Here is an 11,356-nt window from a genome sequence, read left to right as displayed (position 1 = left end):
AGACCTAAGAAGTCAATCCACTAACACCTCGATTAGCAGGGCCGGGCAGCAGGCAGAGACAATCCATCGCCGCCAACCGGCGATTGATTGCTTGGGGCTGAGAGCGAGGGCGGGGGAGAGCCTCCGCTGCGGGGCGGGGGCCCGCCGGGCGCGAGCCTGCCGGCGCTGCGCGAGGGGGCGGGGCGGCGGCGGGGGCCCGCGACCGTTAAAGCCGTTGGAAGGCGGCGCGCGCGGGAGCGGCGCCTCAGAGCGGGTGGGGCGCTTGCAGCGGGAAGCGCTGCGCTGCCAGTAATGTGCTTGTCACCTCGGAGACCATTAAGATAATTTGGTAGTAATGACTTGGTAATAATATTTGTATAGCTGAGCTAGATAGCGTCCTTTTGTGTCAGTAGTGAGGAACGGTTACTGCTCTTAGGCTCTTTGTCTGGTGTTGAACTTCTCGTGTGCCCCAAAATGTTTGAAACTCAGTCCCTCAAACTTTTTAGGGAAGGTATATTTTCTAGTTAGTTGCCTGGTTTTGTAGTATTTAAAATAAAGCTGAGTTTTGAGTCAAAGTTATATTCTCTTTTCAAGTTTGTTAGTTGTTATTCTAATTGTGACTCTCCCAAATCTTAATAAATTCCATTTCAGTTGTATGTGTATTCTCCAAGCCCCATCTGCATTGTTTTACTAGTTTAAGTCAGTAAATACAAGTAGCTTTATCTGTTACTGTGAGAGTTTAGTTTTTCTGAACTGGTTCCCTGGAAATCTCTCGTTTCCCAGCTCACATCTGAGGGTAAGCAGGCCTTCCGTGTCAGATGGGGACTCCCGCAGCGCGGCCTGTGTGCCCAAATGTACTTGCTCCAAGTAAGGAGGCTTCCCTCTTTAATATGGTAAGTCTTTCTTTTTTGTAATTGTTATGCAGACAGGCATAATAAACTACCTCAGTGCAATTCCTGTTTTTGTATTTAAAGGACACTTATGTTTCAGTCAGAGCTTATTTTCTTGGTAGAGCTAAGGGTGCTCATCACTGCAACATATGAAGATTGTTGTTGGAGTTGCTTGGGATTTGGGTACAAAAGTATTAGCTTACATTTACCCGTGTTTATTATTGAGCGGTGCAGTACTCTTTAGAAGCACCAGATGTCAGTAACTTAACATGAAATGTGTGTTTGTGTGTGTGTACATATACACACACATACATAAACTAAAACCCTTAGTTACCACATTTCTAGGATTCAGAAATAGACCAAAGCAGAAAATGAATAAAAGTAGGCATTATTATTGAAGAGAATAAAGGAGGAGACTTTCAGAGACTGAGAAGGCCACTGGATGTGGAGCTTTCCTTAGAAGTTAATGAGAACTAGGAGCATAAATGCTATTTCTGCTAATGGAAATAGTCTTCAAAGTATGGTATGTAATTTCTTCAAATAACTGCTTTACAGAATAGAACATAACCCTTCTTCTTTGGACTAAAGGCTTTCTTCTTTCCCTTTGTTTGGTAATCCACTTTTCCTCCCTGGTTCTGCTTATTGGGGTCTGGAGTGGGCTTGGCTTGGGAAGCAAACTTTTAAAATCAGCTTTTCCATTCTGAGCTAGATTTGCGCTAAGGTAATTCCATGGGCTGTGTTTGTAAAGTTTTGTTAATTTATTTACTTGCTGTTACATAAAATCAATTAACTGCAGAAGTTATTAATGCAAATATGTATGTACACGTTGAACACATTTGTCTCTGTGTTCTGACTGACGGGCCTGGCACTACAAGTCCACTGGAAGTCCTGCTACAGGAGGAGTCGCTCTCCGGTGCCCCATGGCAAAGAGAAGGAATGATAGCTTTAATCCCTGGTACTCACAGTCTGTGGTTGAAGGTGCTCTGAGCTGTGTTTATGGGTGGGTCCTTTTTGCCCCAAGAAAAAGGGAGCTACAATGATAGCTTGTGGTTACTATTGGCTATATATATTCTACTGATCTCCCATCTACAGAATATATATCAAGTATGTATTTTATGTCAGTCAGGCTCAATTAGAATACAGATTCCAATGTCCCATCTGTGTGCGCTTCTTTCAAAGAATTCTACTGCTTTTCCTTTAATATTTCTGAAATCTTTCATATCTTCACAGTTGCATAATCTCTGTTCAGGTTTTCATCCTTTTTTTTAATCTGCCACCTGCAATATGGTGCATTTGTCCTCTCTGGTCTGAAGCGTATTTCTAATAAGAATCTTTTTAGCTCCTTCTTTTTCATCTTTGTGCTTACTTTTTCTACATCCCATTCAAACACTTCACCTTCTCTGTCGTGCCATATGTACCAGCTCCATGACTTCTCATGTGCTACATCTTTCCAGTTTTTCTAATAAAACTATTAAATTTCTAATTCTGAGAGCTTCTTTTGGCCTGTCCTGATTCTGAAATACCTTCCACAGGCACTGTACTGAACAACCTCCTTGTTTTTGTCTTCAAGTTTTCTCCTTTTTGTTTGCCTAGCATAGGTAAACCTTCTCATAATCTATCATTCAGCTTGTTTTACAATACCAATCTATTTGGCAGCAATGGAAAGGTGAAGGGAGAAATCTTTGTAGGTGGCTAAAGACTTCGTATTTTGTTTTCGGATAGCTTTTTCTGCCTTTTCTCAATACTGTGATTTAATTTAGATTATGAGGTCTTTGAGGCAAAAACCTTCCTACTTGTATATGTGAAAAGTGCTGTGCATACTAATGCAACTGTCTAAACACTGAATTAAAAATGCCAAAGGAGAGGTGCTCCAAACTAAATCTTCTTTAAAGCTAATCTAAAGAGCTGTATTGATGTTTCCTTCTGTGGTAGAGGGATTAAGATACTTCTTTCTCATTATTTTTTGCTATTTCTTTGCTGCCTGTTCAGAGCAGTTGATGCTGGTTAAGGAAAGGCAACTTTAATCTCATGCCTTCAAAATAAAATATTGGTTGTTCAGATTCCTCAGTGAATGTGCATGTAGCCTTCAGTTTACTTCAGTTATAAAACATATTTCTGGATGATTTTTTTTTCTTTGCTGCTGGGTTGTTAGCATAAACCAACTCTAAAGGTTTAAATTTGTAATTCAATAGCTAAGAATGAGAACATGAAATTGTTCAGTTTTGTTGTTCATAGCAATAATATTCAGTCCCACAGTGTTCCTATTGAATTTAATAGAATGTCTGATTTATTTTATTAGGTGCAAGAGAAAATTCTTATATTTAATTCTAAACAATAACATATAGTAGATATTTATAATGTTGGTATTTTCATTTTCAGATTTTTTTAATTAGACCATTTGCTCACTATCACATGTTACTTTTAACTACTGTATTAATTCCATGTTAGTATACCTAGTTCTCATTTGCTTCTAAATTAAATATTCATGTTGCATCTCTGAACTTCAGCAAAAAAGGCTAGAGAAATGCAACTTTAACTCTTTACAGAATGTAATTTATTTTCCTCTAATAGGAATGCACTCTAGATTACATTCAGTCTATATTAACTTGTCCTTAGGCAATCCCAATTTATCTTCACTCCAGGGTTAGCACTTCAAGATATTTAAATCAATCAATGAGTTATCATCCCCTGAAGTTTATGGCCTGAATTCATAAACATTAATTTCAACAAAGTTACTACCTCTATTCAAAAGAGACTGCAAAATCAAACGATCCAATTACAGATTTATCAAATATTAATCATGAAAATCTTCCAGATCTTTCTGATGCCAACATTCTTCTCCCCTGGTGTCAGGAAAGTAATTAGCAGCTGGCTTTGATTAAATTCTTCCCTCAGAGAGTACTTTCCTTGGTTGGAGAGAGAAAAAGGAATGCATACAAGATGATATGTAATTCATCACTTTAAAATCTTTTTAAAAAAATACATATAGGTTCAGTTAACTGATTTTTTTGAAAGTAAGACTATGTCAGAGCACTGGTGAGGTGCAGAAACATTCCTGATGAGCCTGTGTTTCGTTATATGTGGACTCTCTGCAGAAAGGTCATCTTGCACCAGCCAAGTCTGGGTCTGTATTGTTGCAGAATTTGGGACTGCACATGATATTGCTGCAGTAGGCCACGGGGGCACAACATAAAAATAGAAGGAACTCGGTCTCTATCCAGTAACCTGTAGTGATTTTAACAGTAAAATGTGAAGTTCAAAAGCTGCGTTTTCCTCTTACGTTACTAAGATGGTCTCTTTTCTTGTCAGTCACCCTGTAGTGACAGTGGCTTCCTCTCTGCAGTTTGTGCTGGATGCGGTATGAGAAGGAGTCTGAGCAGGGGCAGCAACATCAAAGTGACAGGGACATAAAAGTGAACTTTCCCAGTCACCACTCCCCTCTGTCTGAAAACTAACTCTAAACCCTAATTACTGTTTTCCTTCATCATCTCCAAAGTTACAGGATTTCGTTAGTCTGCAAGCCAAGGAGCCAGAGATGCTTCTGAAAAACAATTTTGGTGTCTAAGACAAGTAAAGTGTAAATTTTCAGCTGTTTCCTACCCTGCTCTTCATTTCCTGTACTCTTGTATCCACCCCAGCTCTCTCCAGATGCCTTTCAGCTGACCTGTACTTTATTACACAATGTGGGTGGAAAATTGGCTGGACTGCCAGGCTCAAAGAGCTGTCATCAGCAATACGGAGTACAACTGGTGGCTGGTTACCACTGGTGTTCCTCAAAGGTCAATCCTGGCACCAGTGCTGTTTAGCATCTTCATCAGTGATATAGATACAGGATGGATTGTACTTACAGCAACTTTGCAGGTGATACCAAATTGTGGGGAGCAGCTGATAGGCTGTGGGGCAAGCTGTTAGTCACAGGCACCTTGGCAGGTTGGGGAAATGAGCTGTCAGAAACCTCCCAAAATTCAGCCAAAGCAAATACCGAGTCCTGCCCCAGGCTGGAGTAACCCCCTGCCACAGGCCAGGCTGGGGCTGATCGGTTGGGGAGCAGCTCTGCTGCAAGGGACCTGGGAGTGCCGGTGGACAAGTGGAATGGGAGTCAGCAGTGAGCCCTTGCTCAGAAGGCAGCCACGTGCTGGGCTGTATCAGTAAGAGGGTGGGCAGCAGGTCAAGGGGAGCGATCCTTCCCCTCTCTCTGGCACTCGTGAGAGCACACCTGGAGTGCTCTGTCCAGTTTTGGGCTCCCCAGTGCAAGATGCATTGACGTGCTGGCGTGAGTGCAGTGGGGGCCACCAGCCTGGCTGGGGGCTGGAGCACAGGGAGTGCAAGGAGAAGCTGAGAGGGCTGGGTCTGGTCATCTGGGAGCAGCGAAGGCCAAGGGGAGATCTTATAGCTATCTGCAACTACCTGCTAGGAGGGAGCAGAGAGGAAGGACCCAGACTCTCCTTGGAGGTGCACAGTGGAAGCACAAAAGCAAGAGGCACAAGTTGGAACAAGGGAAATTCTGGTCAGATATTAGGAAAACAGTTTTCACCATAAGGGTTGTCAAACACTGGAAGAAGGGTCTAGAGAAGCTGTGGAAACTCCATCCTTGGAGATATTCAGAACTCAGTGGGATGAGGCCCTGAGCACCTCGTCTGATTTTGAATTGGCTCTGCTTGGAGCAGGAGGCTGGACCAGAGATCTCCAAAGGTTTCTTCCACCTGAATTAGTCTGTGAGTTTCTCATCTTGTAGCATTCCTCTTCCTGAGCTACCATATGGAAATGCAGCTTTTCCTGTGGTCAGGTGCTTCTGTTTTCATGAAAATCCATGGATTCTTCTAAACACACCCACACCCCTTCCTGACACTTGAAAACAGGTCAGAAATAGTCTTAATGATTTACCAGCTGAGCAGTTCAGGCAGAGAAAACATCTAGTTGAGTGTTACACCTTGCTTTTTTCTGGCCATCTCTAATTATCTGTAATTAGTACCACTCAATGCAGTGTTGCAAGTCACTGTCTGGTTTGGATGGCATCTCATCCAGTGCCAGTGAAGGGACTCAGCTCTTGCTACTGGCAAATGGGAAGCTGGTATTGAACTGAGCACCCTGGGGATAAGGAGCTGGGGACGGAAGTGGACCATATAAAGGTGAGTGTGTTTATGACTGGAAAACACCCCTTTTCTGAGTGTTAGCCAGCATCTGTACTCATTCAGGTTGATGTGGTCTGCTTCAGTATCTTCTCAGCTCCATGGCACCACTGTCCTAATCTTGTTTATGTGGATCATGAATGATGGATCTGTCTTGCTCAGTATGAGGGGAAGCTTGCTTTTCTGCTGAGAAATGTGCTGTTTTCCAAAATGTGTAGACTGCTACATAAGCCCAGGCCCAAGGGTGCTTTGCTGTTCTTTTCACTTTTTGCAGGAATGAGACCTTAAACAAAAACTCTTTGGCTTCATTTTTATTTGCTATCTGAAAAGTAATTTTTTTTAAGCCTGTCCAAATAGAGGCTTTTGTGATTTTTTTAGTGAGCATTAGAGGTGCAGCTCTCACCTGTTTTTTCCAAAGGCAGGGTTTCATTGTTGTTGTGGGTCTTTGTTGCTTGTATCATCTGCAAAAGGCCAAATTCACCTTACAGATAATCAGATGTAGTTCTTCTGAAGACAGTGGAATTGTACCTGACTGTGTGAGAGGTGTGTTTTGGCTTGTAGCTGTTTAGCTTAGTATTGCAGGGACTTGTTAAGTGGTTATAAAAACAATGAGATATGCTTTATTTCAACTATGTTTACATAAGAAATTTTAAAACATTTTTTGCGATATCTCCATTTCTGTGCAATGGTGATTAGTGCTGGTGTTCACAATTTACCTAACAGCATCCATTTAACTTCATTAGGGCTTGGTTAAACTGAAATTAGGATCATTGACATTGATTTTTGGTCTGTAAAACCTGTTCACAGCAAATCACTGCATAAACTAAAGAACATCTGGATCTCATTGCAGGCCAGCCACATTCCCTGTAGCCCAAATGTGCTTACTAAGCAAAGGAAGAGGGAGAAGGGTCTCAGCCTGTGGCCCCCCCGATACTTAGAAGCGCCAGGAATCTGACTCACAGAGCTCAGCCCTGTACTAGTGATTTTTGAACTGACAGACTTTGGGTGTCCTGTTGCTTTGCCTGTGTGTGTGCCACTGCCCCGATTGGGGAACTTCTAAACTTTAAGCTCTAATTGGCCTTGTTTATTCATTTAATTCTCCACATTAGTCTTTTTCTTGAATATACAACTGCTGCTCTGCCTTTGCTTGACCTGCTAAACCTTGTGTTTGAAATGAGGAATGTCTATGCCTAAGTGCTAGTGAAATGGTGATGAAATAGAAGGGAAAAAAGGTTTTAACATACTCTTTTTCTAGAAATGTAAACATCCTCTGGCTATAGGAAGAGCAAACTTCCCCTGGAATTGTGTGTGTTTATATGAACAAGCTTTTTTTCTTCTGGCATTTCCAGATACTAGGCTGCAAGTAGATTTATTCACTGCCACTGGGAAAATAGGGGTTTTGTTAAGTGGTGCAAATGAACAAGATAAGTCTTATCACATTATGTTTTCTTTTTGGAAAGACCTCCCAAGATTTATTTCCATGAATTTCAAAGGGATTTCCTCCTTTATTTGTGGGACATTGGTCTGTATCTCATTCAGCTCTCCTGCCTGTTAGAATGCGCCTCCAAAATGAACAGAAGGCAGAAGCGAACATTTCCTGGGACAACAGACTGGGATCTAACTCTGCTGGAGGTGAGGGAGCTTTGCTGGAGATCTCTCAGCGTGCCTTCCCCTGGATCTGTAAACTATCAGCATACTTTTTTACCTAAGGGGAGAAATGTATCAACCATATTAACCTGGGATATGTAGTTTCCAAATATGGAGATCTCCTTCGAATAGCAAACCTGATGTATGGTTATTCAAATGTAAAGGACTTTGTAGTCTAAGACAAAGACATATCATAAAATCCACTGTGTCAGAGTGTCTCTAGAAAAATCCAGAACAGCAGTAGAGAGACATTCTTTGTACTGAGGATAATTAACTGTTAGAAAAATTCTAGCTAAGGATATGGATAGTCTTCCAGGTGCTATCTTTAAATCAATGATATCAGCAGAAAGGATCAGGCAGGGTTATTGCCTGCCTGTGGTTTTGCAGGGGCTCAGTTTGGATTCCTTCTGCCTGTTAAAATGGATTTGAGGGTGTAAGGTAGACATTAATTCATCTCAGTTCTTATTGTTGCTTTTAATGCTCAGTTGAAGAGGGGGAGTTGAACTCTGAAAGCTTTATAATTTGCTTGGTAGGGATTAAACAGACATTTTTATATGAGGTGGCTCAGGATGGCAGCATGAGGTTCCTGGTATAGTGCTCATGCTGCTCCTGGCTTCAAACCTCTCTGCTCCCTTTTCCTCCAAGTGTCATGTTCTGCAGCCACAGGCACCTCTAGGACACTACTGCATGCAACATGGCTGGGATGCCTGCAAAGCGGAACTGGGGGATGTTCTCAGGGTTGATGTTTTGGGAGGTAATTACATTTACAACCGAGGGATGCTGCTACCCCTCTGAATCTGCCTCTTTGTGGAGGCCGAACAGGAAATTTAGGTATTAAGCTTCCAGTACTCAGAATAGCACCAAAGATGGATGCCAGAAGTAGCTTTTGTGTAACCTGAATTTGTTCCATACTGAACTAGAACTTGAAAAGGGAGTATTTCAGATCAGGACTCCTTGGATGCACTGCCATTCTGCTCAACCAAAGTCCACTTGTCCCAGGAGTGCCCTTCTTGGATGGAGAGATCTGAAAGGAGGAGGAGGGGGTGGAGCTCTTCCCCTCTTTCTCATGGTGGGAAATACAGAGGTCTGAGCAGGCTGGAAGCAGTCTGTGTCCCAGCTCCTGGGTCCTCAGCCACGTATCTGCTCTAGGGTGTGGTCTTCAAAGCTCCAGGCTCTTTGCTTGGGGTTTGTGAGCCAGATGTGCTAGGTGGTGAACTGGCAGGTAATGAGACAGCTTCCCATCAGAATTGTATCAAAATCAGTGTTTTCACTGGACACTTCTATTTTGGTAAATCTTTATTTCTCTATCTGGAAAGTATTCTCTCAGAAAATTGGAGAAGTCAAAATTCATGCTTAAACACAGTGCCATCAGTGATGGACTACTTACCGCACGAGATTCCTCATTTATTGTTTTTTAAATATGTGGGTTCATCCTTTTTAACCCTCATGGTTATGAAGTATGTCTCACAAAAAGGTTTATGATATTGTGTATTGCTTATGAGTTATTACACTCTATTCCTGTCTGGCAGTGAATGAAAAAGCCCAGCATCTGGCAGTAGGTAAAATCAGGTACCACAAAACTTCCCACTTTGAGGAGATGGGAAATATGATGAATGCTGTGATAAACTACCTCTTTTGACACACAAGACAGGACAGTTGGAGGCCCTTTCTATAAAAATTTACTGAGCTTAACCAAACCTCCTGGCTGGAAGCTTGAGGAAATCAGTCACTATGAAGCACGCTTTGTGTTATGCCATGCAATAGCTGTTGTGTGAGCATATCCATGACTGAGTTTTGCAGAGAGGAAGATAAGAAGTGTCCAGAATTTCAGGGACTGATCTGTAAAAGGTTCATAGAAAGTTTCACCTGTAGTTTTGTTGCCTAGATTCAGAGCCTATTAAAGTCAATAGAAGATCTTTCAATGATTTCAGTGAAAATCAGAATAAAATACAGACATTAAGGTATGTTGCATACTAGTAATTCTCGAAATATTTCATAGTGTGGGTGAGTGAGACAGAATCTGCACGTGCCCAGGCTCCACAGTTTCAGTCTCATACTGAGAGGGTGAAATTGGCACTATAGAACAGTGTTGGGTAGAAACAATGAAATGAATAATAATGCTAATTACAGGACTGCTTTAGTACATTCTGCCTTGTAATGTATCTGGAGCTAAACCTGCTAACTTGGAGAGCACCTTTTTGTTAAGAGCAACATACTTCTGCTGACAAATCTGCTTGGTAGCTATTACATATTTCTGTCACTAAACTCTCATTCCTACTTTGCTATTTTGCTATGGTATTTTTGGCCTAGTTCCATGACACAACATCTATTTATGCTTTAGAAAGAAAAAGAAATTGTATAATTTTCATAACATGTTCTTGGTAGGTCTAACATTCTCTTTTACCAGTTTAGGAATAACAAACACCTACTAATTGGCTGCTGACAGATTCCTTTTTTCTTGTTGTAATGACTAGAACAAATGCCTGAAAACTGCATTTTGCATGTGTCAACCTCTTCCTTTTTAAAGGTAACCTAAAATTTAGACCCTTCACTTCCTTGCATGAACTTCAGAAGAGAAAATCAGACATCCTTTTTAAAAGTTACGATAAGAAAAAATGAGATCAAAGGAAGACTAAAGTTAACTGAAAATGCCATGTTTATATGATGAAAACCTTAAAATGTTATGGATTCATGTGCTGCATTTGAAATTTAAACCTGCAAAGAACATCTTAAAGCTTTCTTAATACAGATCTTGTTGTATTTTTATTTGTCAGCATATTTAAAGCTACCAAAAAAAGAAAATCGATGGCATAAGTGTTCAGTTGATCTTATTTTCCTCTTGGAGAAATACTGATCAGAAGAAATGAGTCTAGCAGGGACAAAATTGCAAGGTTACTCTGGAAGTAATCATTCCTAGCACATATTAGTGATTCCCTGTTGAACCTTTAATTGCATCTCCAATTGCTTCACAAATAGGCTGAAGACATAAATACACAACTTGGACGGCCACAGCTTTTGCTAGTGTAGGTGTAGAATCTGTGGCTGAAATATCATTTGAATGCAGCTGCAGTTGAGTGAATATTTGTTCAAAACTTATAGATGAACTATGTGAACTAGAGACACATCAACATGCATACCATATTCTTGAACAGCAAATTGCTATCTTTAACCTCATTTTGACAGAGCATATAAATCAGTGACTGGGTTGTCTAACAAAAGGCATCATCAAACATATCTATGTATATTTGAATATTCAAACTTGCATCTTTATTCATCTGCGTAGAACAGTTCCGAAGTTGTTCATCACCAACTATGGTGATAAACTATACGAGCTATGAGCTCATTATTGGGTTCTTCACAGACAGACAAAGAACTCCCATAGTAAGATCATAGTTTCATGATGCTGAAACCAATCTGTCGCGTCCCCTGGGAGCAAACCCAGCTCAGCTACTCACAGCCTGTTCTGATCAACCTATATAACAATGTATAGCTTGAGAAAAAGGAGATGGAGACTTGTGCTCCCACTCCTGTTCTCCACCTTGCCAGTGTTAGCCCATCCTTTCTGCCCCAAATAAATACGTTTTAGAATGAATTAATTTGACAGAAAACTCCTTTGAGGCAACATATTTAAATGGGTAAATCAGCTTGGTGTGGATACAGTGGAAAACCAGCAGAAGGGCTGAATCTAATCTGCCTTTTGGAAAGGGCTTA

General features: G+C 41.2%; 1 long non-coding RNA gene across 4 annotated transcripts in view; it reads left to right on the top strand.

The window, feature by feature from the left end:
* Positions 1 to 102: 102 nt before the first annotated feature.
* Positions 103 to 11,356, top strand: part of LOC112981731 (uncharacterized) — a 58,750-nt gene continuing 47,496 nt past the window's right edge. For all 4 annotated transcript variants that reach the window (XR_010389886.1, XR_010389885.1, XR_003258797.2 and 1 more), the window contains exons 1-2: positions 103 to 328; positions 763 to 872. This is a non-coding gene — a long non-coding RNA (uncharacterized LOC112981731). The remainder of the gene's footprint in view (positions 329 to 762; positions 873 to 11,356) is intronic.

This window comes from Dromaius novaehollandiae, chromosome 7, assembly GCF_036370855.1.
Source record: "Dromaius novaehollandiae isolate bDroNov1 chromosome 7, bDroNov1.hap1, whole genome shotgun sequence".
NCBI lineage: Eukaryota > Metazoa > Chordata > Aves > Casuariiformes > Dromaiidae > Dromaius > Dromaius novaehollandiae.
Note: the sequence above shows the minus strand (reverse complement) of the source record. Positions and strands in the feature narration are given on the sequence as shown.